At 42.6% G+C, this 27942-nt stretch overlaps 2 pseudogenes; both read right to left on the bottom strand.

Moving 5' to 3' along the window:
• Positions 1-11787: 11787 nt before the first annotated feature.
• On the bottom strand, positions 11788-13025 carry Hnrnpk-ps2 (heterogeneous nuclear ribonucleoprotein K, pseudogene 2; annotated as a pseudogene).
• Positions 13026-22764: 9739 nt separating this feature from the next.
• On the bottom strand, positions 22765-22967 carry LOC147995986 (Nuclear RNase P; annotated as a pseudogene).
• Between the last annotated feature and the right edge of the window lie 4975 nt (positions 22968-27942).

The following is a 27942-nucleotide window of genomic DNA, read 5'->3' as shown; positions in this document are numbered from 1 at the left end:
TTGGCTGGAGGGATGTGATTTACTTCATAGAATGCTTGTGTAAATGCATGATGTCCTAGGTTCATTCCCAGCACTGAGCAAAACCTGGTATAGTGGGACATGTGTCTGGAATCCCACAGGGGAGGGGGTCAGAGGCAAAATGATAATCAGTTCAAAGTCATCTTCAGCTACTTAGCAAATCCAAGTAAAGACTGAGTCAAAAGGGGGATAAAAGAGACCTTGTCTAAAAGAGAGGGGAAATGGTTAAAACAAAAGCCTGGTCTTTCTTTCCCCCAGCCTTGTCTTCCTTAGAACCATTTCATTGTTGCCCTCTGTAACCTGGATCGTCTTGGCAGGTCAGACAAGCAGCTTAGTTCCAGTCTGGCAGTGGAGACCATGCTATGACTCTAACTGTAGTAGAGGGAAATGACTGAGTTGAGCTGTGATCTGTGTCAGCCACACTGACTGAGGAAGACAATGTAAACTACTCTATCTTTGAATGCTGTAACATTTCTGGGTGGTAAGAAAGATTGTTGCAGCTTAATTGGGAATGTTTCTTCCTTGTGAGCCTATAAAACGATGAGCCCTACAATTAGGAGACTTTAGATTCAGTGTCACAGCATCTCTTCTTATGCCTCTGATAAGAATCCGGAACCTCAGCCATTCTGCTCTTTGTTCTTCATGATTCAGTGCCCTGCTGAGTTTGCAAAGGTGCCAGCAAATTCTCCCTTCATGATTAATCCACACATATAAACCTGCCCAGGGCTTCCTTTGTCCCCAGATGCATGCATTTCTTCTTTAAGAAATATTTATTATATCTCATGTGTATGAAATGTTTACATGGACCCATGTATGTGCATCTCACTCATGCCTGTTGGATCCCTGAGAACTGGGGTGCACCCATGTGAGCCACTGTGTGAGTGGTAGAAATCAGCAGCTGGGTCCTCTGCAAGGATAATGTGCTCTGAACCACTGAGCCATCTCTCCAGCCTCGACCCTTGTTTCTGTTCACAGTGAAAGGCTGGGCTGGGGAGATGACTCAGTGGTTAAACAGTGGGGACTAGAGTTGGATCCCCACAACTCAGATAAAAGCCAGCCAAGGCATGGGACCTGTGAGAAGCAGAGAAACAAGAGGGGATTCCTAGGACAAGATGGGGAGCTGGAGGAGGTGACAAGTGAGCTCTGGGATCAATTGAGAGATCCAGAAAGAGCAATCAAGAAAGACACCTGATGTCAGCATCGGTCCTCTGTACACACAGCACTGGTTCAGACATGTGCATGCACACACATGTGAACATGAGTTCACACACACACACACACACACACACACACACACACACACACACACTGATATGTTATATTAAAGTTGGGAATTTAGTGGAGCTAGAGAAATAACCAAGTGGTTAACAGCCCAGCTTGTGTTCCCCAAGGACTCAGGTTGGTTCCTACCACCCTTGTCCTGTGTTGCACAATCTCTTGTGATTCTAGTTTCAGGGATCACCCTCCTAGGGCCCCTGGGGGCATTCCCCAAGGGCACAACCTATATATTTATACCACAGAATAGTAAAAATATAAAAAGCAACAATGAAATAAAATGGAAATTTAAGGCCAGAGAGATGGCTCAGCAGGTAAATGCACCCCTCACCCAGTCTGACAAGACAAGTTTGATCCCACCAGAGCCCACATGGTATTAGAAGAAAGCCCACACCTAAATACTGTTCTCTAACCTCCACACGTGCCATGGCACCTTTACAACACCATGCACAAAACATAAGTTGGTTTTTCCTTAATGGGAGTTTTTAAGAGTTGCTCCGTGGGGAAGGAACTTTTGCAATCCCACATAAAATGGGGGGGGGGAGTGTACAAGTTCGAACTTCTAGCACTAGGAAGGCAAAGGCAAGAGAGTCAGAAGTTCAAGTCCACCTGTTACATAAGTGCAAGGCTAGCTTAGGCTGCACCAGACCCTGTCCCTAAACAAATTAGTAAACACTCAAAAAAAAAATCAGAACTTAATTTTGAGAAGAAGGTGTAGTGGACAGACAGACTGTGGTTTACATATTAGGAGTAAGAATAGTTCCCTACTTTCCTGAGCCTTAAAAGACACAGGCTACTGCAGAGAGAGGTTAGTGAAGGACTCTGGGTAAGAAGTATTCGAGGTGAAAGGTGAAATGAATTGCTTATTTTGCCCCTGCAAACTTTTTGATTATTTTTATTTAACTAATTTATTTATTTTATTTATTTTTATCTTTGGTGGTACAGATGGAACGACCAAGTTTTCCACCCCAGAGCTAATGCACGTGATGACGTGTCACCGAGAACTTTTCAGAAGTGACTTTATGTGGGAAGGAAAGCACGAGACATTCCATCAAACCTTATCTTTAAACATTTGTTCTAACTACGGTCATTGCTCGCTTTACATAAGAAGGTCTAATATTTTTCCATCACTTAACAACAGCTGAGACCATATGCTGGCTGGGATCTCATTAGTTGTTTAACACGCACGCACGCACGCACGCACGCACGCACGCACGCACGCACGCACACCGTTGTCTTTTTCCTTAAATACACAGAGCAATTGTGATGCTAGCAGTCAGTGCAGTTATCGACGTTGTGCCTGAAACTTTCCACATTTTAATTCAATTACTTCTAAAACTTAGCCCTGCAATCTAATGCCCGAATTCATAATAAATGAATACTGGGCCTTTTAAAATATCCCATCTTCTCATAAACAATAATTGCATATAATAATGTAACTAATGCATCCTAAATTAAATAATGAAAAGAAGCTCAAAGACTTACTCTAGTTCTTAGGATTTCTATAAAAACAGATTAAGTATTAGCATATTTATTATGACGCTGACATGACTAGATTTAGGATGCTACCTTTTCAAATACATTTTGTAGTTTATTTCTCTGAGTTTTACAGCATTCTTTGGAACATATAGCACAATTATTCACATAACACCTTTTTCTCCAGCTCGGATGATTGCTTTGCTAATCGTGTTCCATAGTAGGCGTTGTACATAAATAAAGAGTAAATCTCTAGTCCCATCCTTTCAAGAAATAATGAGTATTCTACAGAATATTTCTATGAATTCTTTGAGAATTGTATACCTGTATGCAATGTACTTTAATTAAGTCCCCCCTTAACAAAAGACTATTTTATTAAAATATGTTAGTGTTGTTCTGGGAACAATGAGACTGAGGTATAAGGTAAAAGTATTTATCATGCCAGAACTGATAATAAAAGTTTTAATAAAGAATAGACACTATAAACAGAAACACTGTGGGAAAATTCTTTGAATGGCTGCCTGTCTACCACACACACACACACACACACACACACACACACACACACACACACACACACACTAGTCCCCAAGGAAAGCAGGTCCTTTTTTGCAGTCAAGAGTCCTAGCCTTATCTCTTGGACCATTAGTACGTGTTTTCTCAAACGGAGGTCAAATACAGCTTGAGGCAGTAAACTCTAAAACACCAGCCAGTTGTCTTCCTGAGCAAGGCCACCTGGGCTGAAAACCAACAGCCACTGAGATTCTAACCCTGTGCCAGCTCTAGGCCCTGGGTCAGGCTCCAGGCATGTAGGGCTCTTGGCCCCTGCCCCTTTTATTTTGGACTTTTTGTTCCTACAGTTGGCAAAACTCCACTGTTCAGTTTAGTATTTTAATTTTATTCTCACCCCCTACTGAATATATTATGATAAGCAAAGAACTTCTAAGTAACACACACACACACCACACATACATACACACATGCCTACACACACTCATACACACATATCCATATTCACAAATATATACATACACATACACTCACACACTCAAACACACACTAACTTATACATGTATACACACACTCTTAACCCTATACATATATACACACACTAAAACACACACATACATTCACACACATTTACATACACAAAATTATACACGTATATACACACTCACACAGCCACATTCATACATATATACATACACTAAAAGTCATACACTCACATATACTCGCATTTACACATTAACTTATACATGTATATGCACATACACACATACATACAGACATATGCACACAGTCATACAGTCATACGCTTACACATACTTAGGTGCACACATCTCTCTCACACACTCTCACACATTCCTTTCTGAGGAATCAACTCAGCTTCCCCCTACATGCATAGAATGCTCTAGATTCCTTTGGAGTGAAGACAAACAATTCACACTTAGCTTCATTCCATCAGTAAATAAGGCGGGGTGGGACCTTCCTTAACGACCCCTTCACGCGATAAGGAGTTCCTGTGATACCCTTTGATGTCTCATTCTCTGCTCATACTACCATGGTAGAGCCTGTAGCTGCATGCTCTGTACCTGTCTCTCTCAGGTCTCTCAAGCCAGAAAAGAACACTAAAAACTGTTATTTATTAACAGAGTCTTATCCATGAGCTAGAAACAGAAGGATCGGATTTCATTCTCGATTAGATAGTGAGTTTGGAGCCAGCCTGAGCTACACAAAACCTTGTCTCAGGAGGGGGAACAGGAGGAAGAAGAAGGAAATCTATGTTCACACATGGAAAAGTCCAAAATGAAGTGTGATACCGTGCGACAATTTGCATTCTGCGGGTCAGGAACATGTAGTCACTGAGACCACCTATGTACTCTGTGCCCAAGTGAAAACTGGCTTTAACTTGTTCAGAAAGGCATTCCCCTGCTTATGCTCAGCATGAAGGTCAGCAGAGCGGTGTCCTTAGCTCTGCATTTATTTCGGGTTCTCGCCACAGGCTGGGGTCACCTGCTTATGGACCACCTTTGCCGGACTCCAGCAGACCCTGCAGTGGACTTTCTCCCCTCCCTACCTGTGATGGGATCAGCCAGCAAAAGCAAGATCCCAGTGCTTTAAGACTTGGTCAGGTTTTGGGGTTGCCCACAGGGAAGAATCTAGTCTTTTGCTTCTTCACAATTTCTGATTTCGCCTGCCTGCCTTTTTATTTGTTTAATTTTAGCCAGCTCAGCAAAACATTTGCATAATTTGAAAAAGATCACTTGAGCATGTGTAGTCGCTTTGCTAAATTTGTCAGGGTGTCTAGACACCATCCGGTCCATGCAGAAATTCACACTGGAAGTTTCAGAAAATTGTTTAATAAACTTCGAAGGACAGCTCATCTTTGTCTTATAACTATTTCAGAGACCAGAAATGGAAGAAGTTATACCAGTCATACCAATCACTGTGCAAACCTTATTTGAGCCTGATTAAAAACCCAAACAAGGTCAGCACTCACACATGCACACACACAAACACAAATACGCACACAGACACACACACAGACACACACACAGAGACATATACACAGAGACACTCACATACATGTGCAAATGGACACATATACACACAGACACATATACACATACACACATGCACACACAGAGATACACACAGACACACGCACGCACACACACCCCAGAAACACACACACACAGAGAAACACATACCACAAAAACACACCACACAGAGAAACACACACCACAGAAACACACACACAGAGACACACAGACATATACACAGAGACACACACACACATACACACATGCACACACACACATGCACACACACTTCTTTGCTTATTTTCTATTTGTTTCTTTTGTTCTTATTTAATTTAATCATTTTTTTTCAAGACAAAATCTCATGTATCCAGGTTGATCTCAGACTCAAAATGTAACAGAGGATGACCTTGAATTCCTGATCCTCCTAGCAACTGGGATTACAGGTGTGCACCTATGCCTAGATTATACAGCACTGGAGTTGAACACAGGTCTTCATGAAAACCACACAAGTATTCTATCAACTGAGCCACATCCCCAGCCCATCTTTAATAAATCCTATTATATATGCTTAAATGTACAGCACGATGCTATTAGATACACAGAGACAATAAAACAGTTCCTATAGAGCAAATTAATATAATCATCAGTTTATACTGTTAACTTTGAGGGATAAGAGTTTGTTCTTGTTTGTTTAATGAAAACCCTGAGTGCAGTACAATCTTACTAACTGTAGCCTATGTGCTGTGCGCCCCAACTGTTTTGTTGTTGATGGGTGTTTTGTCTGCCTGCTGTTTGCCTTTGTTTTAAACAATTTTTGAAGGTTTAAAATGTTTCTTTTATGTGTATGGATATTTTGCCTCCATGTGAGCCTGTAGCCAACATATGTTGGTTCTCATAGGAGTTGTCATATGGTTGTCAGCCATCAGGTGAGTGCTGGGCATTGAACCTGTGTTGTCTGGAAGAATAGCCAGTGCTCCTAACTGCTGAGCCATCTCATATACATGTGTGTGTGTATATATATATATATATATATACATATATATATATATATGTGTGTGTGTGTGTGTGCATATGTCTGTATGTATGTGTGTGTATGGGCATATACATGTATATATATGAATGTGTGTATATATATAATATATGCATATACACACAATATATATGAATGATATATATGCATATATACACAAATATATAAATACAACCTGGTGAATCCGTTTTCATTGTTTGTATATGATTTTAGGGATGACACTTTGTATGGGATAACCAATTACAAGATTCATCCCTGAGAGAGACTTAATTTTCCCTCCTTCAGCCATCATTTGTTGCCTGTAATTTCTTTCTATGGATGGAGCCTCTGAGATCTCTCCCTTCTCTCTCAACATGTCTAATGATATTATCTTTGTCCAAGTCTTGTTTAAGCAGCCATTTCTAGGAGATTTCCTGGTCCTCTGGCTCTTAAGATCTTCCCACTGCCTCTTCTTCCATGATCCCTGGGACCTAAGTGCAGGAGTTGCACTGTATTTGCATCTCTCGGGGCCGAGCATCCCACGTTCTCGCTCGCCTGTGGTCCTGATCCTTAGATGGGAGTGTACGACGTGGAGTAACCACAGAAACCAGGAAAGTATAAAGGGACTGTGGGAGCTGGAGGAGGCTTGAAGGGGAAATGGCAGGGTGCAGGTGATAGAAAGGAAGAATGGGAAAAATACAGTGGGGGGGCTCTAATTAGGGAGGGTAGAGGGAGGCCAATATAAAAGAGTGGGAGAGAAGAGGGACAAATAACTCCAGAGCTATTTGATGAAGATACAAGAAAGCACACTACTTTCTATTTATCTAAAATTTTGAGAAAGAGAAAAAGTGTGTGTGTGTGTGTGTGTGTGTGTGTGTGTGTGTGTGTGTGTGTGTGTGAAAGAGAGAGAGAGAGAGAGAGAGAGAGAGAGAGAGAGAGAGAGAGAGAGAGAGCCCTTCTTGAGCTGTGTATGCTCCCCTCAGGAGCCCACAGGACCAGGCATGAGAACCTTCTGTTTGAGTTGCTGGTCAGGGTAGTCCAAGTCACTCCCAAGCCGTAGGCTGTGGCTGTTGCCCTTGGTTCTCTCAGAGGCTGAAGGTTATTTCCCTATTGCTGAAGACACCACACTCTTTGGACCTGACTTGGCATGCTTGAGTTGATGTACACAAATATATAAATACAACCTGATGAGTCCTTGAGTTCTACCCTGAAGACTTCCTTCCTGCACTCCAGCTTCCAGAGTGCCATGAAGTACTGTGTTCTGTGAAGGGAGAAGCCATCAGTAGTTCTCTCCAGTCCTGGTGCCTAGGAACCACAACAAAGGCAGGCATGGCAAAGATATCCCTAAAGGTGCACTCATATGTTTGCAGTAGCCAACAGCTGGCTAATGGGATTTAAGGCCCACTCAACAGGAAGAAACCATGTCTGCCCTGTTTTCTTTTTCTCAAATACCAACAAATTTGTCCTTAATCTCTTTCTGAATCCATGTTCAGGCTATTTTGTCAATAAGACTAATAATCTGCAAAAGGATCCTTGGTCCCCTCTGAATACTGTTGATTACTGCATTTTGTGTCCCCTGTGACAACTGCTGGTTAATGCATTTGTACTCTATGCTTGGGGAAGGTAACAGCAAAATATTCTAGAAAGAGTAAAACCCTTTGAAGAAGTGGGCTTACGATGCAATCCGTGGGCTGGAAGGAACAACTCCAACATCTGAGTGCCGAGGTGGAGGCAGGAGAATCAGAAGTCCTGGGTCACGTGTGGATACATGTCCTATCTGAGTTTTGGGAGCTTGGGCTAGTGGGACTTTGTCTTGAAACAGCAGCTACAACCTTAGTAAAGATATTGCTGGTTTTTTACAAAGACTTCTGAGAAAACTCAGAAGGAAAAGCTCCTCTAGTGGCGTTAATCCAGGAGACAAAAATCTCAATTCCAGAGGGTTAAAAACAATGCTCGGAGTTAAGCTACCTGAGTATTTTTGCTTCAACCTTCATTATTTCCTTTCCTCTGCTAGTCTCGGGCTAGGCGTGGGCTTACTTCTCTAGTTTCCTGATGGATGGGATGCAGTTAGGTTGTCTGACAATTTCATCTTCACTTTTTAGTGTGTGTGTGTTTGACGTGACACGTGTGTCATGGGAGGTGAGACGCTAACTCGATAGCCAGGGTCCTTCGCCCTTCTTGTGGGTTCCAGGTCACAAACTCGGGTGGGTTCTCAGGCTTGTTGAGCAATCATCTCTACCCACCAGGCTTTCTCCATCTCATCTGCCCCAAGTTATCTGAGCTTTCCGCTCACCTTTTAAAAAATAGAGTCTCTTTATGTAGCCCCGGCTGAGCTCCTGGATACCCTTTGTGTACCCACAGCTGGCCCTCCTCACTACTCTTTTTGGAGCGCGCGGTCCTTCTGTCTTAGCTCCTGGGTGCTTGTCTCGTTTTTCATGATGTGGACATACACTGCTGTCAACTTCTAGTCTGCGGTGTCTCTGCAGCAGCATATTACTGTGATGTAGTGTGTGGGTTTGTTTGTCTCAAGATGACCCTTGTTTGTTTTTTTAATTGTTTTGTTGTTTTTCAGTGTTAGGAATCCAACCTAGGGCCTTCTGATTGCTCACTGAGCTAGCTATCACCCACTTGGAGGGGTGGAGGGGTCGGAGAAAGGGTTTCGATTTCAGGGTCTCTGACCTAAGATTGAATGGCCAGTTTTTAATCTCCTGTTTATGCTGTGTAGTTCAAACTGGTCTTGTGTTTGCAATCCTCCTGCCTCTGCATCCCGAATACTGACTTGTAGGCATATGGCACCATGACCAGCTCTCTCATTGAATCTAGTTTCATGTGGTCAGAAAAGAAACTTAAGGTTCATTCTTACATTTGTTGGGATGAAGTTTCATGGGTCAGTGTGTGGTCTGCCTTGGAAAATGTTCCACATGCATTTAAGAAGAACATGCACTTCATTTCTTTTTGATGGGATATTCCACACATGTCTATAATCTATAACCTATAGGGTAGTCAAGTCTTCAGTTTCTGTATAGTGCTCTGTCTATGACCTATCCTTTGAGGAAGTCAATATGGTTAGGGTTGGTATTTCTTTTTCTGCTAATTCTGTTTTAAGTCATTAGACATTCCAATCTCATATATATATATTTACAATCGTCAGATCTTCTCAATCTATTTCTCCTTTTGCTATTTAATAAAAAATTTAATTAGTATTTTACATGTATGGGTGTTTTGGCTGAATGTATAACCATGGTATACATGTGTACCTGGTACCCTTGGAGACTAGAAGAGGATGTCAGACCCCCTGGGACTGGAGTTACAGATAGATGTGAGTCGTGTGTGTGTGTGTGTGTGTGTGTGTGTGTGTGTGTGTGTGTGTGTGTGTGTGTGCAGGAATGGAATCCAGGGCCTCTGGAAGAGCAGCCTCGTAGCCTCTGAGCCGTGGCTCCAGTCCCTCCTGTATCGTTTTACACCGGTCTTTTCTGCCTCACCCAGCCTGTGTTTTGACCAAGTACAATGACTCCTGCTCTTTTGGAAGAACTTTCTTGCTCTTCACTTAATTCATCTGCGTCCTGAAGGCGGACACATGCCTCCGGGAGGCAACGTTCTGTTAGAACTTGCTTTTTAAAAACATATACTTAGGCAGTGAGTGTCTGATTAGAAACTCAACTTGTTCATGGTAAAGGAATACTGTTTACTCTTAACACCACGTACTCATTCTTGTGGGTTAGCGGTCACTGGGTGTAATTACTGATAAAGGTTTGCCGTTGTCATTCTGTTAATTATCTTATAGCCTCTTGTTCTAACCTTCCTATCTTCCTTTGTGGTCCGCTGAATTACTATGGTGGCTGCTTTCACTCTATCGCTCTGCTTCTTGCGGGCCTATTGCAGATTCTTTGTGGCTACAGAGAGGCTTATGTGAAACATCTAAAATTTTAATTTATGTTTAAAAGAACTTCAATGGCATATAAAAATTTCTGTGATTTTACTTTTCATATAAGCATATTTTAACATTCACAGTGAACTCTCTGAAAATCATATATCGCTTTAAATACTCTTAAAAATAAAAATAATTAGGATTACATTTTTTTCCCACAATTTAAGATTACTGTATTTCCTTACAAGAGGAACACTTCAACAAGCTTTAGATGTATCAACCATCCCCTTTTCAAATTGGGCACACTTCAAAACTAACACCAGGGAGTTTTATTTAGATGTGGGTTTGGAACGATCAACAGAGATGCCAGGGTACTACCCAAAACATGCACAGCAACTTTTCCAGTTTTTTGAATCGTTCACAAACATTTCCTACATAATTCAACACACAACAGAGAAATGGTACATCTTTTTTCTTTCATCGTGCATACAACGGAAAAAACAAGTATATATATATATATATATATATATATATATATATATTTTTTTTTTTTTTTTTTTTTTTACAAAGTTCAACTAACAATACGCTAGCAGGCTGACAGCTTAAGCCTATATAGGTGAGAAATTATCTAACAAAAACAACCTGGATTTATTCAGCATCAGCCGCTTCCATAACCAAGTGTTACTCCGGTTAATAAAGCTCATTGCCCACCAGGCTTCTGGCATATACTTCAGATGCTTACTCTTGTAGTATTGCTCCTCACTTCAGTTCTCCACAACTAACAGAAAACTGTTGAAAAGTAGTGGCAAACCTTTGCGAAAACAGACAAAATCCCAAGCTTATTATAAGCATGAATATGTGATGGAAATTTATCAAGCCAAGTCTTTGCAACCGTTAAGAAATCACCCAGACTGAATTTGCCTATGTGTTTGTCTATATCCAAGAGGTGCATTTATATCCAACAGAGGAGCTGCTGAGAATCAAACTTAGTGTTTATTTTAGGGGTGGGCTGGAAAATTCAACCACCATTTGAAATTGTCTTTAAAAAAAAAAGATCACCGGGGTTGGGGATTTAGCTCAGTGGTAAAGCACTTGCCTAGCAAGCGCAAGGCCCTGGGTTCGGTCCCCAGCTCCGAAAAAAAGAAAAGAAAAGAAAAAAAAAAGACCACCAAAAATAGATTCACTAAATTTATTTTAAAAATCATAAAACGTTTCTTACAAAAGAGCATTACATTGTGCACACTGCTCTGAACAAATGCCAGGGACATGTGGACTATTACTTTCCTCCCTGTCCCACCCCCCAATGTTACAGTGACCACAAAGCAAGGTGTTCACAATAATTACACGGGGGCAGGGTTTAAAACCACCAACAATGAACAAAAAATAAAAGTCACTCACTCTGCTGCTGTTTCAAAATTTCAATGTTAGTTGTTTTTGTTTTTTTGCATGCCCTCCCCCACAACCCTGTTTGTAAGGAACTAAAACATTACATCTGGTGAACAGCAAAGATTTCACTACACCTCAAATGCAGAACACCTATGAGGCAGAGGAATGTTGGTTTTTTAAACAGAAGCAGATAGGAAAAAAAAAAAAAAGATTCAGGACCCCTTCAGTTCTTCACTAGTCTTAGAAAATCTTTCCAGAATACTGCTTCACACTGTTCTGCAGCAAATACTGTGCATTCTGTATCTGGTCCTGTGTTCCCGTGATGATAATGATCCGATCTTCAGATCCTTCTAACGTTCATCAGTTTTGATTGATGCTCCAGACTCATGACAGATTTGTTTAATCCTCTGACCACCTTCGCCAATAATAGATCCAGTCAAGTCTTTGGGAATAGTTATTTGTGTAGTGATAATATGTCTGTCAAGATCACTGTATGAGCCACGACCCCCTACATAAGAATAAGCATATCCAGAACCACCTGCGGTTCATAAGCCATTTGCCATTCTGATGGGCTCCATGTGTCAATTGCAGAGTCCCAAGTTTCATCAGCACTGAACCCAACCACGCCATCATAGCGGTCTCCAGGCTGACCTCTTCTGTCGCAAGCCATTAGATTTCCCCCTCTGGGTGGTGGAGGAGGAGGAAGAGAAAGATTCCAGCTCTGCTGCCACGCTGTCCACCTCGACCAAGAGGAGGTGGAGGAGGTCCTCGACAAGGGCTCATATCATCATAATCTCTTCTAGAAGGAGGCATGGGACGCCCACCCTGACCAGGAGGCATTCTGTCCAAACCACCTCTTCCCCGCATTGGGAATCCTTCAGGACGTCCTTGGCGGTCATCAAACATCATTGTAAAACCACCACAATCATAGGTTTCATCATAGAAGTTGGGATCATAAGGTTGTGCACGTCCTTTGATGGGAGACTCAGACACAAGGTCAGGGATGATCTTGATGCATTCTACAACCCTATCAGGCTTTCCTCCAATAAGAACAACTCTGTCAGTAGAATGAGGGCACCATTCCTGGAAACGCTTGACTGTTGTCTGAGTGTTTTCTCGAAGTTCTTTGACTTTAGCACCTTTAACACCAATAATTCCTCCTGCCAGACTTTGCTGAATCAACAGTCCCAGCTCACAGTCAAAGTCACTTCCTCTATAATGCTGGCACTCCTCCAAGGTAGGGACGATTTTCCTCAGAATTTCTCCAATCGTCTTGATATCAGCACCGATACTCAGTATGTGCTCAGGGCCACTGCTGTCTGGGACTGAAATGCTGGCACTGTAGTCTGTACGGAGAGCCTTAATATTCTTTTCCAATCACTGCCCCAGCATTCTCGCTCTGAAGCAAAATGCGCGATTCAACCATCTCATCAGTGTTTCTAGATCTTTTAAAGTAGGATTACATTTAATAAACGGGTAAAAAGTCGGTGTAGTGCAAACCAAGACATTTTAAAAGGAAACTAAAGAACATACATGTCAATGGAAATGTAAACATGGAGTAGAGGAATCAATCTTGTTTATATGCCGCCCACTTTGTAGATTCGGTGCAACCCCTACTAAATTACGACAGTAGTTTTCTCAGAAATTGAAAAAATAATCCTAAAAGTTATGTGGAACTAACAATAAACGTCCAAAGCAATCTTGAGAAAGAGGGGGAAGAAAAGAACAAAGCTGGAACCATTATGTGATGTTATAAAGCTATTATTGTTGGAACAGAATGGTATTACTGTAAAGGAGACCAATGGAGCAGAACAGGAGGCTCAGAAATAAACCTCACACCTGTGGTCTACTAATCTAATAAGGGCACAAAAATGGACTAAGAATGGGCATGGGGACAGTCTTAACAACAACAACCAGACATAAGTGAGGTTGCCCAGGCACAAAAATGCAAGGGCCACACACACTCTCATATGTGGATACTAGCTTCAAACTGTGTGTGTGTGTGTGTGTGTGTGTGTGTGTGTGTGTGTATGTGTGTGTCTGTGTGTCTGTGTGTCTGTGTGTCTGTGTGTCTGTGTGTCTGTGTGTGTGGTGTGGAGTGTGTTTGTGTGTGTGTCTGTGTCTATGTCTATGTGTCTGTGTGTGTGGTGTGGTATGTGTGGTGTGGAGTGTGTGTTTTTGTGTATGTGTGTGTGTCTGTGGTGTGGAGTGTGTTTGTGTGTGTCTGTGTGTCTGTGTGTGTGGTGTGGTATGTGTGGTGTGGAGTGTGTGTTTTTGTGTATGTGTGTGTGCGTGTCTGTGTGTGTGTGTGTGTGTATGTGGTGTGTGTGGTGTGGTATGTGTGGTGTGGAGTGTGTGTTTTTGTGTGTGCATGTGTGTGTGGTGTGGTATGTGTGGTGTGGAGTGTGTGTTTGTGTGTGTGTGTGTGTGTGTGTGTGTGTGTGTGTGTGTTAAACCTGGAAACTGGAAACATACCCCATGGAGAGGAGGAGCATTTAGGAAGAGAGGATAGAGAAGATAAGAATGTTGGGGCTACAGAAGATGGAGGCCCGGCTTGGGAAGTTCTGGAGGGAAGGTTGAAGACTATCAGAACCATTGCATATTTTGAGTTAAGGACGTACGGTTCTGGTCAGCTGGGGCTGAAGTGTCAGCTGAGATTAACAAGAGAGCAAACCCCCTAAAGCGAAACCTTGCTTTGCTATGGTAGTGAATGTTGGTCAGCTAGGGTTGAAGAGTCAGCTGAGCTTAAGCAACCAGCGCCATTGAGGCGAAGTGTGAAAGGAAGTGTTTCCTTAAGCTCAGCTGTGCTCCAGAGGAGGTTGGGCCTCAAGCTGACGGCAGAACTTGCTAGCACTTGTGATATTGTTTTGAAGGCATGAGGGGGTCATAGAGAGCAACTGAGGCTTGGCACTGTGAGAGGCCAGAAGAGACTGCTGGTGAAGGTGCAGCCTCAGTAGAAATTGAAGGCCCAGGATTGAAGGGCTTATGCAGAGAAACTGAGGCTTGGAGTCCTTGAAGAGAGCTGGAGAAATGCTACTAGTGAAAGGTAGAGCACAGTCGCAGCAGAAGACCCCAGCACTTTGGAGATTCCAGTACTGTGTATGACCACCAAGATCAGCAGCAGCAGTGGAATGAAGCCAGCAAGAGCCTAGAAAACAAGCTGTGTGTGCTACAGAGGGAGGAGCCAGCACTGGGTCCCAAGCCTCTTGAAGGAGCCCAGAAGACGATGTGTGTATTAATGTGTGATCCTGGGGGATGTGTTTGTGTGTAAAGTTGACGAGGGATCTGTAGTAGAAATATTTTAATAAGTCCTCGTGTGGGGTTACTACCACCTCGATGGTTTATGTTCCCAAATGAAAGACACACACAGACCTTATTTTTTAATATGCCTTAAACGGCACATTAGCTGAGCAGCTGCCTACCCTCCATGTTGTTAGTGTAAGAGTCAAAGTGAGCCTTAGCTACTAGGAGACCCCCAGATGAGACTCAAGAACGGAGCTCAATGCAAAAGCAAGAGGCTTATTATTTCAGCATGCTGGGGTCATCCGGCACCCAGAGGAGAGGCGACCCCTTCTCTCTCTTTCATAAACTTTTTATTTTTGAAGACAGATTATAGCAACAGCAACTAGGCACATATTAATTGGTGGTCCTGGTGACCTTTACATTAATTGGCTGGACAGGGAGGAGGACTCAGAGACCCTCCCTAAGGCCTAGTGGGAAGTTCCAAGTCAGGGCTCTCATTCTCCCCTTTTCCTTGTTCGTGTTTCAATCTTGAAATAATTAACCACATTCTGTTAACTCATAGGTAGAATCATTGAGAGGTATGTCTTCATACTGTTGACTAAGTATCATCAGCTGTACTGTATTAATCCATTCTCTAATAAAAGTAACTAAGCGATTTAAAATGTAGGGTCCAAAGGTTAACAGCAAAAGTAGGATAATCAAGGGTCCAGCTAGGGTTGACACTAAGGTAGTTAACCATTGGGAAGTGCACGGAGCCGTATTGGATTTGGGCCTAGCCGCTTTTTGACTGCATGGCTCAAAGTGGCTAGGTGACTTTGGGCTGTTTGGCCACAGATATTCACCCCTAAGATGACTGCCATAAGTCTTAAGATTGTTGAATGAAAGCCTCTCCCATGAATTTATGGCACAGGAAGATAACATTCAAGGGATGCCTCAGCTCCCTTAGCAGATACCTGTTACCTCCTGAATCAACACCCAGTGTCTCCACCGCCTGACCTCTTTGCCTCCAGCTATCACTGCTTGTATCCGCACCTCCCCCTCCTCTGTGTTTCACAAAGGACACTCCCCCTACCTGAAAGCCTTAAAAGCTGTAACATTCACCCCAATAAACGAGACCTTGACAACAGAACTTTTGTTTGGTCTCCTTCTCTTCACCCCCATTTTGGCCCACAGGTAGAAAGCCTCTTCGGGACCCTGAATAACTGGGTCCCCGCTGGCGGGGACAGGGAAGAATTAAACCAGGATTCAAGCTCTGTTCTCTTTCTTTCTTACAGCCACTCCCTCTCATACTTTAGCCATTGTGTCTTTAACTAAACCTGTGTGGTCTATGTAGAAACAGCACTCCTCATTGAGTGCAGCACGTAAACCTCTCTGTTCAAGGAACAATAGGTCTAACCCCTTAGGGTTCTGGAGCACCACTTCTGAGGGGGAAGTGAGTGACTCCTGTAGATGAGATGGAAGTTTTAATTCTCTGTATGTCTTTAAACTGTTCTAGTTCTCTATCTCCTGTCTGTCTGTCTGTCTGTCTCTCTCTCTCCCTCTCCCTCTCCCTCTCTCTCCTTCTCTTTAATGTTTGTGCAGTTATCTCTGTGCCAATCAGGGCTAGCCCTACCCCTAGAAGGTTAAAGTCAAAGAGATAGGTTTTTTTCTTTTGTCTCATAAGGTCTCTCTCAATTTGTCTTATTAAGGCTCTTAATACCATTTTCTCTGAGTAATAGGTTATGTGGGGCACTAATTGAACCAAAATACAGAACCTATCTGGGGTAGAAGAATTAAGAACCACCCCATTCATGCAAAGGGGTCAGTCTTGACGAACAGGCTCACCATGTCTGTTCTGGGGGTGAATAATCTATTTGGAATAAACTATGGGAACTGTCTGATTACAGAGGTGTTGATGTGACAAGGAGACTTTCTCCAGACAGAGACCCTGTTCCGATACAGTCTGGAGGGTTAAAGCTAGACCTTCCTATGACCATCTATATGTAGAAACATTATTTTTAGCTATTAACTCAATGTCTTTATAAAAGAGGGGATATGATTCACACAGTACATATAGTTAGCAGGGACAATAGACTCAGGACTGAGACTGAGTCAACTTTAACTTGAGGGGGTTGGTGTCCTTTTGAACCCTCCATTTTGGTATAGCTGGAGCCAGGTAGTCTCTTTAGTGGAGAAGCAGGTCTGGCATGAGTGTAATGTACCCAGGTGGTGATTTCATCCACTTTGATAGCAGTTGGTGTGGTCGATAGGATGATGACGTAATGCCCTTTACACCTGAGTTTAAGTACACCTTGGTGAAATCTCTTTACATAGACCCAGTCTCCTTGACTTGTGTGGTTCTGGAAACAAGCCTGCTTCATGGAGGGCACATAATTTAGGCCAAACATATTCATGAGCCTATTGGATAACTCTGACCCTAAATATTAAATTATCTTTCAGGTCTGTAATAGCTGCCAACTCTAGGCTGCATACAATGGGAGCCGGGATACCCTATTTTAAAGGGGATAGTCTCATCTGGAAAGGAGATTTTTTTTTTTACCTGATATAGGGCAAAGGGAAGGAGCATCATCCAGTCCCCATCAGTCTCTAAGGCTAATTTAGTTAAGGTCTCTTTTAATGTTCTATTTATCCTTTCTACCTGCCCTGAACTTTGGGGTCAGTATGCATAATGCAATTCCCAATCTGCCCCCAATGAATTGTGCTACATCCTGACTTGCCTTGGACACAACTATCAGTCTACTGTCTGACTCTATCATATGAGGAAATCCATACCTGGGTAAGATATCCTCTAGTAATTTCTTGGTCACTGGGTTTGCTGTTTCAGCCTTGGTTAGGAACGTCTCTCTCTCTCTCTCTATCCAGAGAAAATGTCCACAAATACCAGCAGACTCTTAGAGCCATACCTTCCCTGCTTATTCTCTGTAAAATCTATTTTCCCAGTAGCCCTTATTCTCTTACCTCACAGTCAGGAATTTGGATGTTTGGGGTACCTGGGAGTGTTGTTCAGCTGGCAAGCTTTCAAGTTTGTCACTATATCCTCAAGAATGTTTTTTTTTTTTTGATGGAGGACTTTATTTTTTTATTTTTTTAACGATTTTATTTAGTTTTATGTGTATATACAGAACACAAATATATAAGCCAAATATTATATCTAATAATATTTAACAAACCTTAACAAAGATCAAACACTCCACTTTTCTTAAAGTAGAGATCACCCAGATGGGAAAATCAAGAAACACTTCAATTAACAACAAAATATTTCATCAAACAGCAAGAGGACATTCTTTCCCTCAGAACATGGAATGTTTTCTAGGACTGATCATTTATCTCAAGAACATAAAAAAAATAAAGAAAAATCCTATCACATATTCTCAGACCACAATATAATCAAATGGAAAATCAATATAAAATGGAAATGGATTAATATATGGGAACTTTAAAATATGTTTTTTTTAAATTTAGAGAATACTTTATTAGTTTTTGTAATCAAACCCACGTAGATAAGACCTTACATATTTAATACAGTGTGTTACCCCTGTACAAATGGAAAAAACTTAAGTTCAACATTTCTAGACCAATATGGCTGTTAATTTCTGTACAGTGCCAACTCAACACAGTAAACGGGGATACTTTTTTCCAAAGTTGAAAGCACAGCTAAAGTTTCAAAAAATTCAAATTATATATCTGTATATATATATTTATATTTATATTTATATAAAAAGACCAATAATAGCAGTGTGTTATGCATCAACAGCAGCAACAGCTTTTCCAGGTTCTGCAGTCATCTGAACAAAACTGTAGAGACATCCAGCACACTCCATTAAAAAAAACAAAAAACAAAACCCGAGAAAACAGCACAGTTCTGTTACTCTTGTGGTACCTGGCACCATTTTTTTTTTTAAATTAGCTTCTCAATCATCATCTGGAAAGAAAACATTCTGAGCAACATCATTAAAAACAGCTCTGATAAAGCACGGTCACTACTACGTATCATAAAGCAGGTACAAGCTATTTTACATCCACAGAGGTATGATACAGTACTGTCCTACATCTATAATACTAGAGGATACAATTTAAAAGGCATTATTTGAGACTTGATTCTACTTTTCCAGCAGAGGGCCCAAAGGATGGTGTGACACAGCTTTGTAAAGAAACATACTCTAGACAGGATTTCCTTTCACTAGTGGCACAGTTCTAAGGATTCATTCTCTCCATGAATGTCAGCTAAAACTGTTATTAAAAAAATGAAATATCCCTAGAACAAAACCGTATAACCACCGGATTCACATGAAGATGACCTGGTGGAGACAAGCTGGACCTCACCTTACCAACAAGCTATCAAATCTGTTATGTTTAAACAGTGAGACCTCCAAGGAAGGAGATGCCAAGTAGTGCTTCAAAGCTTCGGACCACAATCAAACACAGCATCCTTTTCAACAGAAGCAGAAGCTCATCTGAATATGCTCAAGGATGCTGACATCAACATTTAATCATCTCCTCACTCATCCAGGAAGAAGGGGAGATCAGTTACTACTGTACTTTATTGTGTTCAACCAAATCACCATGTTACAAAAATAGCAAGCTGCCATAATAAAAAATAAGGCTCCTCTATCCAGCACCAGATAGCATCATTTTACTTTCAAGCCTAGAAATTGCACACTTGTATATAAACCAACCGAAGATGAGGATTGAGAGTTCATCTTGGTGGATTTTTCCTTTGATGAATATGAAGTGTCCTTCCTTATCTTTTTTGATGACTTTTAATTGAAAATTGATTTTATTTGATATTAGAATGGCTACTCCAGCTTGCTTCTTCTGACCATTTGCTTGGAAAGTTGTTTTCCAGCCTTTCACTCTGAGGTAGTGTCTGTCTTTGTCTCTGAGGTGTGTTTCCTGTAGGCAGCAGAATGCAGGGTCCTCATTGCGTATCCAGTTTGTTAATCTATGTCTTTTTATTGGGGAGTTGAGGCCATTGATGTTGAGAGATATTAAGGAATAGTGATTATTGCTTCCTGTTATATTCATATTTGGATGTGAGGTTATGTTTGTGTGCTTTTCTTCTCTTTGTTTTGTTGCCAAGATGATTAGTTTCTTGCTTCTTCTAGGGTATAGCTTGCCTCCTTATGTTGGGCTTTACCCTTTATTATCCTTTGTAGTGCTGGATTTGTAGAAAGATATTGTGTAAATTTGGTTTTGTCATGGAATATCTTGGTTTCTCCATCTATGTTAATTGAGAGTTTTGCAGGATACAGTAACCTGGGCTGGCATTTGTGTTCTCTTAGGGTCTGTATGACATCTGTCCAGGATCTTCTGGCCTTCATAGTTTCTGGCGAAAAGTCTGGTGTGATTCTGATAGGTCTGCTTTTATATGTTACTTGACCTTTTCCCTTACTGCTTTTAATATTCTTTCTTTATTTTGTGCGTTTGGTGTTTTGACAATTATGTGACGGGAGGTGTTTCTTTTCTGGTCCAATCTATTTGGAGTTCTGTAGGCTTCTTGTATGCCTATGGGTATCTCCATTTTTAGGTTAGGGAAGTTTTCTTCTATGATTTTGTTGGCTCCGATGATGCCATGTAGTCTTGGTTTCTGTTGCTTGGGTTCCTGCGCTTGCCTCCCGCCATCAGATTATCTCTAGTGTTACTTTGTTCTGCTATTTCTGACAGTGGCTAGACTGTCCTATAAGCCTGTGTGTCAGGAGTGCTGTAGACCTGTTTTCCTGTTTTCTTTCAGCCAGTTATGGGGACAGAGTGTTCTGCTTTCGGGCGTGTAGTTTTTCCTATCTACAGGTCTTCAGCTGTTCCTGTGGGCCTGTGTCTTGAGTTCACCAGGCAGGTCACTTGCAGGGGAAAAGTTGGTCCTACCTGAGGTTCCGAGGCTCAAGTGTACTCGTGGGGTACTGCCTAAGTCCTCTCCGCGGCGGCAGCAACCGAGAAGATCTGCGCCGCTCTTTCCGGGAGCCTCCGTGCACCAGGGTTCCAGATGGCGTTTGGTGTTTTCCTCTGGCGTCTGGATGTGCGCAGAGTGCAGTCTCTTCTGGTTTCCCAGGCGTGTCTGCCTCTCTGAAGGTTCAGCTCTCCCTCCCACGGGATTTGGGTGCAGAGAACTCAAGAATGTTTTGTATATCCTTGAAAGTCCCCTTAGATTGTCTCACTGCGTCTGTCATTTATTTCACTCCCATGTGAGTGACTCTGTGGATCTTTTGAGAACAGTTCCTGCTAAAAAAAAACTAAAGTAGGTAATATTTGCTTATCTTCAGTCAGTCACTACCAGCCCATTTAATTTCTTCTTCTGTATATATCAGCTGCTCTGGGTGGTTCAGATAGGACAATGGCCAATCTAGAGATGGCTGCTTCCTTAAGGCTACCTCCTTAGCAGCCTTGTCAGCCCGGCTGTTATCTCTAGCCATTGTTTCCTTTTTGGTGCCCTGTACAATTTTAATCTTTATTTTTGACAGTTCTTCTTTCTGCTGTTAGGGGCGCTCATTCCTGGTTAATGGCTTCATGCATATGAGCAGTTGTAAATGCATATCTGGCTGTCCCTGCAGATGCTAACAGCCAGTCCTTTTCCCTCTGTTAATGTTATTATCTTGGCCCTTTGAGCTGAAGTGCCTGGAGGAAGAGAGACTGAGTTCAGATTACCTCCGTTTCTGTAGTCACCATTGCCCCTGCTCTCCTCTGACCCTCATGGATGAAGCTGCTTCTGTCCGTAAACCAGGTCTGCTTTGTCTGTGATGGAGGAGAGTCCCTCGGGTCAGGTCAGATACTGTATACTGGGCCAGAACCTTGTTACATTGATGGAGTGGACAGTCCAAGTCAGAGTCAGGTTGGAGAGCCGCAGGGTTCAGGGAAATAGGTGGCTGGAAAATAACTCAGCCAGAGTTGATTAGTAAGTCTGATAATGAGTCATGTGGGCATTACTGAGCCATCAGTCAGAAGGCTACCTGAGTAGCCTTCAATCGAATAGGGGGGTAGTCACAATCAAATTCTGTCCTAAAGTTAATTTATCTGTATCTTTAACCAACAGTGCTGTGGCTACAATAATATGAAGGCAAGGTAGCCATCCTGCTACCACTGGGTCCAGTTTTTTTTGTTTGTTTGTTTTGTTTTGTTTTGATAAATAAGCCTCTGGCTGCTTCAGTGGTCCTAGAGTTTGGGTCAAGACCTTACTTCTCTCCCAGCAATCTGTTGAGGCTTGGAATTTCTTTTCTCCTAGATCCGGAGGCTTTGTTGGCTAGAAGGACTCTAACCAAAGCTTCTTTCAATGTCTTTTCTTTCTTAATCTGCACTCTTCTGCACTCTCTTTGCAACTTTCACTAGATCCCTTAATGACTTTTCTCTTAATCTTTCTTGAATCTGTAACTTCTTCCTAATGTCCACAACTAACTAATTGATGGAAGCCAGGGTTTCCATGCTAGAATTCTCTGTTTTCTCAGGGTCTACGTGTGTATAGCCTTACATATATAGTCTTTGTGACCTGTTCAAGAAATGCCACTTTTATCAACTTCCTGTCTAATATCATATCTAAACCTTGGCCAAATTATTGTTGAGACTTGCTGAAAGAGCCTGGTGGTAAATCTGGAGATATTCCCTACTTCTACCGAGTCGAAGTCCCAATCTGGATGGGTTCCCTGTGGGTCCGGGAGCCAGTTTCTTGGCCTCTGTGGTGAAGAGAACCTGTAAGAACTTTGGGGCCTCAAGGGGTTGGGGTTAGGTATCTGCTCTAAGTGCCCTAAGGCACATGGCAGGGAGTGGTTGTTGCCTCTCAGTGGGCTAAATGTGGCAGGATAGCGTCAGTGAAGACCTTTTCTTTTTTTTTTTTTTTTAAGATTTATTTTATTTATTATATATCTAAGTACACCGTAGCTGTCTTCAGATACACCAGAAGAGGGCATCAGATCGTGAAGACCTTTTCTTTACAAGTCAGAGACCACATCTGTTCAGACAAGAAATGAGTACTTCTCCTGGCAAGAAGGATAGCCACTTACTGAACAAAATGAGTGACCAGGAGTCTGTTGCAAGCTCTAGTGAGGGATGCATCTGTCCCCTTGGGGCCTCTCCTATCCAGGTGTGGAGCCCTGCTTTCTGAACTCACCTCTGAACTCAGGGAAAGCCTAGTTAGGACTGCAGGAGGTCCCAGCCTTAGACCTTCTAGGGACCCTGGATGCCAGCATGCACTGTGCCTGCACTCAGCAAAGGGGGTGGGGGGCAAGCCTGTGTGAGCCTTAAAATGCTGTGTGAGCCTTAAAACTCAGGAGCCAGTCCAGAGAAAAAAACGGGAATCACCAGTGATTGCTGGGAATTGGACTTGGGATCTCTGAAAGAGAGGTCAGTGCTCTCAACCTCTGAGCCATCTCTCCAGTCCTAAAGCTGATGCTGCCAGGAAGAATGGAGCTGGATGCTGAACTTGAGTTGGCTCCTGTTGTTCCTTGTCACCTTGTGACCATTCCTATAAACAAAGAAGTGTTAGCAGGGGTAAAGACTTTTGAAACACTTTATCTTCTACTGCTGACACCCTGGGGAGTGGCCATCTAACATCAAAAGCTGGCCATTCCAAGTTGCAAAGGCCTAACTTCTTTAAAATGAGTCAGAATAAGATTAAGGTGAGAAATAGTCTGTCCCATGTCATCTCACAGTCCAATAACGCAAAGAGAGACAAGGAAGACACAAACAATTCGCACCTGCCACGGGCAAAACAGCCCAGTAACCAGGTGTCTTGGCTGGTTCCCGCTGGAATGGAGTCTAGCAGATTTGAAAAGGAGCAGGGTCCTCCCAACCTGCTCCAGGGTAGCTGAAGTATCCTCCGGACTCCTTGCAGTCATGGTGTTAAGGCATGTCTGCCCACCTTAAAGGACTGCCCACAGACCAGAGGCTTCTCTAAGCCTTCCTGATGCAAACTGAGAGACAGAAGACACACAAGGACAGACAACCGCAGTACCTGACTTGAGCCGAGCCACTTCTCCGACCACCATTTCTCTTGTCATCACCAAGGGTCTGAATTCCTGGCCAATGCACCAAATGTAAGACTCAAAGTGAGCCTTAGCTACTGGGAGACTGCCAAATGCCGTCCTTGGCCACATAATGAATTGAATCTAACCTGGGCTGGGTAATACTCTGACTTAAAAAAAAACAACCCAAAACATATAAATTTTGGGAACTTTGTTTACTGCAATGGTTCTATTAAATGTGTTTTTAATTTATTTGAGTAACTATAAAAATATACATTTATCAGATTAAGTTGTATACACAATTTAAGTTATGTGCATATGCATGTGTGTCATAGTACATATGAAGGTCAGAGGACAAATTGAGAGAAGTTGGGTGGTGGATGGGAGGGGGACACTTCTCTTCTATCATGCAGGTCCCAGGAATTGAACCCAAGTTATCAGGCATGGTGGGAAACTCCTTTGCCTGTTGATCTATCTCACTACACAATCTATATAGGCAAATTAAATGTGCATTAAATTTGTGCTGCACTGGGAATATAACTCAGTGTGTACAGTGGGAAGAATGCTTGCCTGTCATGCAGGAAACCCCAGCAGCATATACATTAGGTATAGTGGAGCGCATTTGTAATCTCAGCTCTCAGGAAATGAAGGCAGGAAGACCATCTTCAAGTCAAGGCCATCTTCAGCCTGACTCTCAGGCTACAGGCGACCCTCTCTCAAAAACAAAACAAAAGCAATTGCTGCTGCTGCTGTGGGAACCCAGGCCTTACATGTACTAGGCAATGTTCTGTAACAGTGCTTCATTCTTAGCCATGTGTGTGCATGTGTGTGTGCGCGTGTTTATGTGTGTGTGAGTGTGTGTGTGAGTGTGTGTGCATGTGTATGATGTGTGTGCATGTGTGTGTTTATGTGTGTGTGCATGTGTGTACATGTGTGTGTGTTTATGTGTGTACGTGTGTATGTGCATGTGTATGATGTGTGTGCATGTGTGTACGTGTGTGTTTATGTGTGTGTGTGCATGTGTATGATGTGTGTGCATGTGTGTGTTTATGTGTGTATGTGTGTGCATGTGTATGATGTGTGTGCATGTGTGTGTGCATGTGTGTACGTGTGTATGTGTGTGTGTGTACATGTGTGTGCCTGTTTAAAGAGAGACTCGAATATTTATAACAAGCTGGAGACTGAAGTGAATGCAATGATCCAAATTAGCACTGTCAGAAATTTCCAAAACGCAGCAAGTACTCTCCCAAAGGAAACGGATTTCAAGTTCTGAGCACCAGGGTTTGTGCAGCTGAAGTTGCTGGCAGGTGACCAGACTTAGAAGTTAAAGGCAGATGATGAATGTCTCACAAAAGGCGGCTTTGTTGACAATAGCTGAAGAAGGATGAAAAGCCATTTCCACTCCAGACTGAAGGAAGTCAGCCTGATCGCTAGGCACAGACTGGAAGCAGAAGTGGAGTGATCCCGCTCGCTCCCTGGGTGAAGCCAAAACTCTGTTGGAAAACGAACACAAAACCCTGGAAAGCTGATATCCCTCATAAACTCCTCAGTAGAAAGCCTGAACTCTTCCAATAAAGCTCTTCGGGAAGAATTTTCAAAACAAAACGAACAAAAAACAAAGGAGAATAATCAAAAAAATTGCAGCTGGAGAAAATCCTTCAAGTAGAGAATTCAGCGTGAAGGGTGAAGTACAGAGAACAGATCCTAGATTTCTCTTCCTGTTGAGCAAGGTCATCATGGCAGCAGGCTGGGTGGAGCAGACTGAAAACCGGGTTCCTGCCAGTGGGAAGGTACAAGCTGCTGACCTGAGATAGACTCACTTGTTCCAAAGGGCAGCACCTCCTAAAACACACATAGGGGCTATCACACAAACCTCAGGACGGCCATGACAAACATTTCTGAGAGAGGCTTACTACTCCAAGGATGTTTGTCAACCTGTCCTTCGACACTAGGAAGTTTCTACTGTTACCGATGCTCTCTGTTGATGATTCCCTCTTCCCCCATTATAGGTCCACTGTTCTACAAGTCAGCTTCAGACACTTTATGTGCACTTACGATTATGCAAAATTTGATGGGATGGTTCCATGTCCGATCCTGAGCTAGAGTCCACGTACAAAGAACTGTATAGGGGCTGGGGATTTAGCTCAGTGGTAGAGCGCTTACCTAGGAAGCGCAAGGCCCTGGGTTCGGTCCCCAGCTCTGAAAAAAAAGAACCAAAAAAAAAAAAAAAAAAAAAAGAACTGTATATATTGATTGTCTGTTTTATCTTACGAGGTTTGTTTAAGGCAGACAAAATAAGGCTTTTGATTTTACTGTTATTTTATTGTTTGCACCTAGACTGTGCCTTGGAAAAGTCAAGATGAAACACCATTTTACGAGGCAGTGGCACAAGTAGGCAGATTTGCTTATTTCCAAAGAGTCCCTTACAGAGCATGAGTACCTATAGAAATTAGACTTTCAAACTGTTCCTGGGGATACGTAGGATGTCAGAGGTGAGCGAAAGTCAAGCATGATTCCTTCCAAGGCAAGTTAACCTGTTCAGTAGGAAGGCTGCTGGAGGGGCCAGGCAAATGGGAGGTAACAAGAGCCAAGGGGGGAAATAGTATATGAGAAACTTAGTGCATTAGAGGTGCTTCTCAGAGTTTGGAAAGCCATAGCTGCAAAGCTACGAACTTCTAGAAAAAACTAGAAGGCCCAAGTCTTAGGCCTGAGGTATCCAGCAGCATGTGAGGTACCAAGAGCATCCTCTACAGATGTAGAAGACATGGCCATCCAAGGTGTCTGAGGAATATCTGTGCGGAAACCAGCTGACCACGAGGTTGACCAAGCAAGGCTTAGATGGTAGCCCTGGACAAAAACAAAAACAAAAACAAAACAAAACAAAAAAGTCTTTGAGAATGACTCCAAGAAGGGGCAGTTGGCAACAAACAGCACCAACAGCAGCCACTGAGTGGGAGAAGAACTGTAGTCGCATTATATCACTTTAAAATGTCTTTAAAAATAAATAAAAATGAAAATGTCCAGTTTCCTGAGTCAGGAGTAGGGACCCACCCCTGTAATCCAGCACTTAGGAGGCAAATACAAGAGGAACTTGAGTTCAAGATGTAGGGAAGGAGACCTTGTCTCCAGAAACAAATAAAAGAAAATCCTGAATTCACTAGTACCTATTAAATACCAGACACTGCTCAATGCCTTAATAACCAGGCTCACAAATGGAACCATTGGGCAAACTGAGGATGTGGACAAGTGGGCAACCGACCAAGCTGCTCTAACTGACTCTGCTGGTCTAAGAAGCAGCTAAACCAGTCTGGGGCAGGCTATCGGCCACCATCGCTAGTTCTGAGCCGACGTGTCTGGGGTAGCCAGATGTATAGTTTTCTGCTGAGGGGCAGCAGAGAAACCTGCCTTCTGGGCTTACCAGCAAGAAAGTCTTTGAGAAACTTTGTTTAATGCAGGTGGGCAAGAAGGCATGTTCTCACAGCTTGAGGAGTCACATGGAGTCAAAGCATGAACAGTGTTTGCGGTTTCCCTGCAGAAATCCGAGAGCTTGGGTCAGGGTGAATGACTCACGGGGCAGACATTTTGTTATTTAGAGCTTTAGTCACATACAAGTCATAAAGTCTTCTGGTAAGTTATTATTTTGTTTATGTTCCCATGTGTGAGTGGTATACATACAAGTATATGTGCACACGTTTGTATGCACACAGGGGTGCAGAGGAGGCCAATTGGGTGTTGTCCCCTATCATGCTCTGCCTTTGCCCATTTCTTCCGAACCTGGAACTCAAGTTTTACTTAGCTAGTGACTACTGTCAAGCTGAGAATGAGTGGCAAAAAGCCCTTCCTTCCGCAGCACGAAATAAATCTACTTACCAGAAAAGGGCTGCTATAAAAAGACTTAAAAAAAAAGTGCTTCAAGAGAGATAGTGGGCTCATTCTCAGATAGAGATGATAGACAGACAGACAGATATATAGAGATGATAGATTGTCACTGTCACAGAGAGATGGGGACTCTTTTATAATAGTTGGGGGCAGTTCTTGCTTGTATCTCATGTCCCATTTGTGTGTCAGTCCATTTCTAAAGAGGGAAATGGGCATCTCACTCTTTGTTACATAGTTCATTAAAATTTGTATTATATTTTCCTTAGTGTGTATGTGTGTGTGTGTGTGTGTGTGTGTGTG

This window comes from Rattus norvegicus, chromosome 2 (assembly GCF_021556685.1).
Source record: "Rattus norvegicus strain SHRSP/BbbUtx chromosome 2, alternate assembly SHRSP_T2T, whole genome shotgun sequence".
Taxonomy (NCBI): domain Eukaryota; kingdom Metazoa; phylum Chordata; class Mammalia; order Rodentia; family Muridae; genus Rattus; species Rattus norvegicus.
Note: the sequence above shows the minus strand (reverse complement) of the source record. Positions and strands in the feature narration are given on the sequence as shown.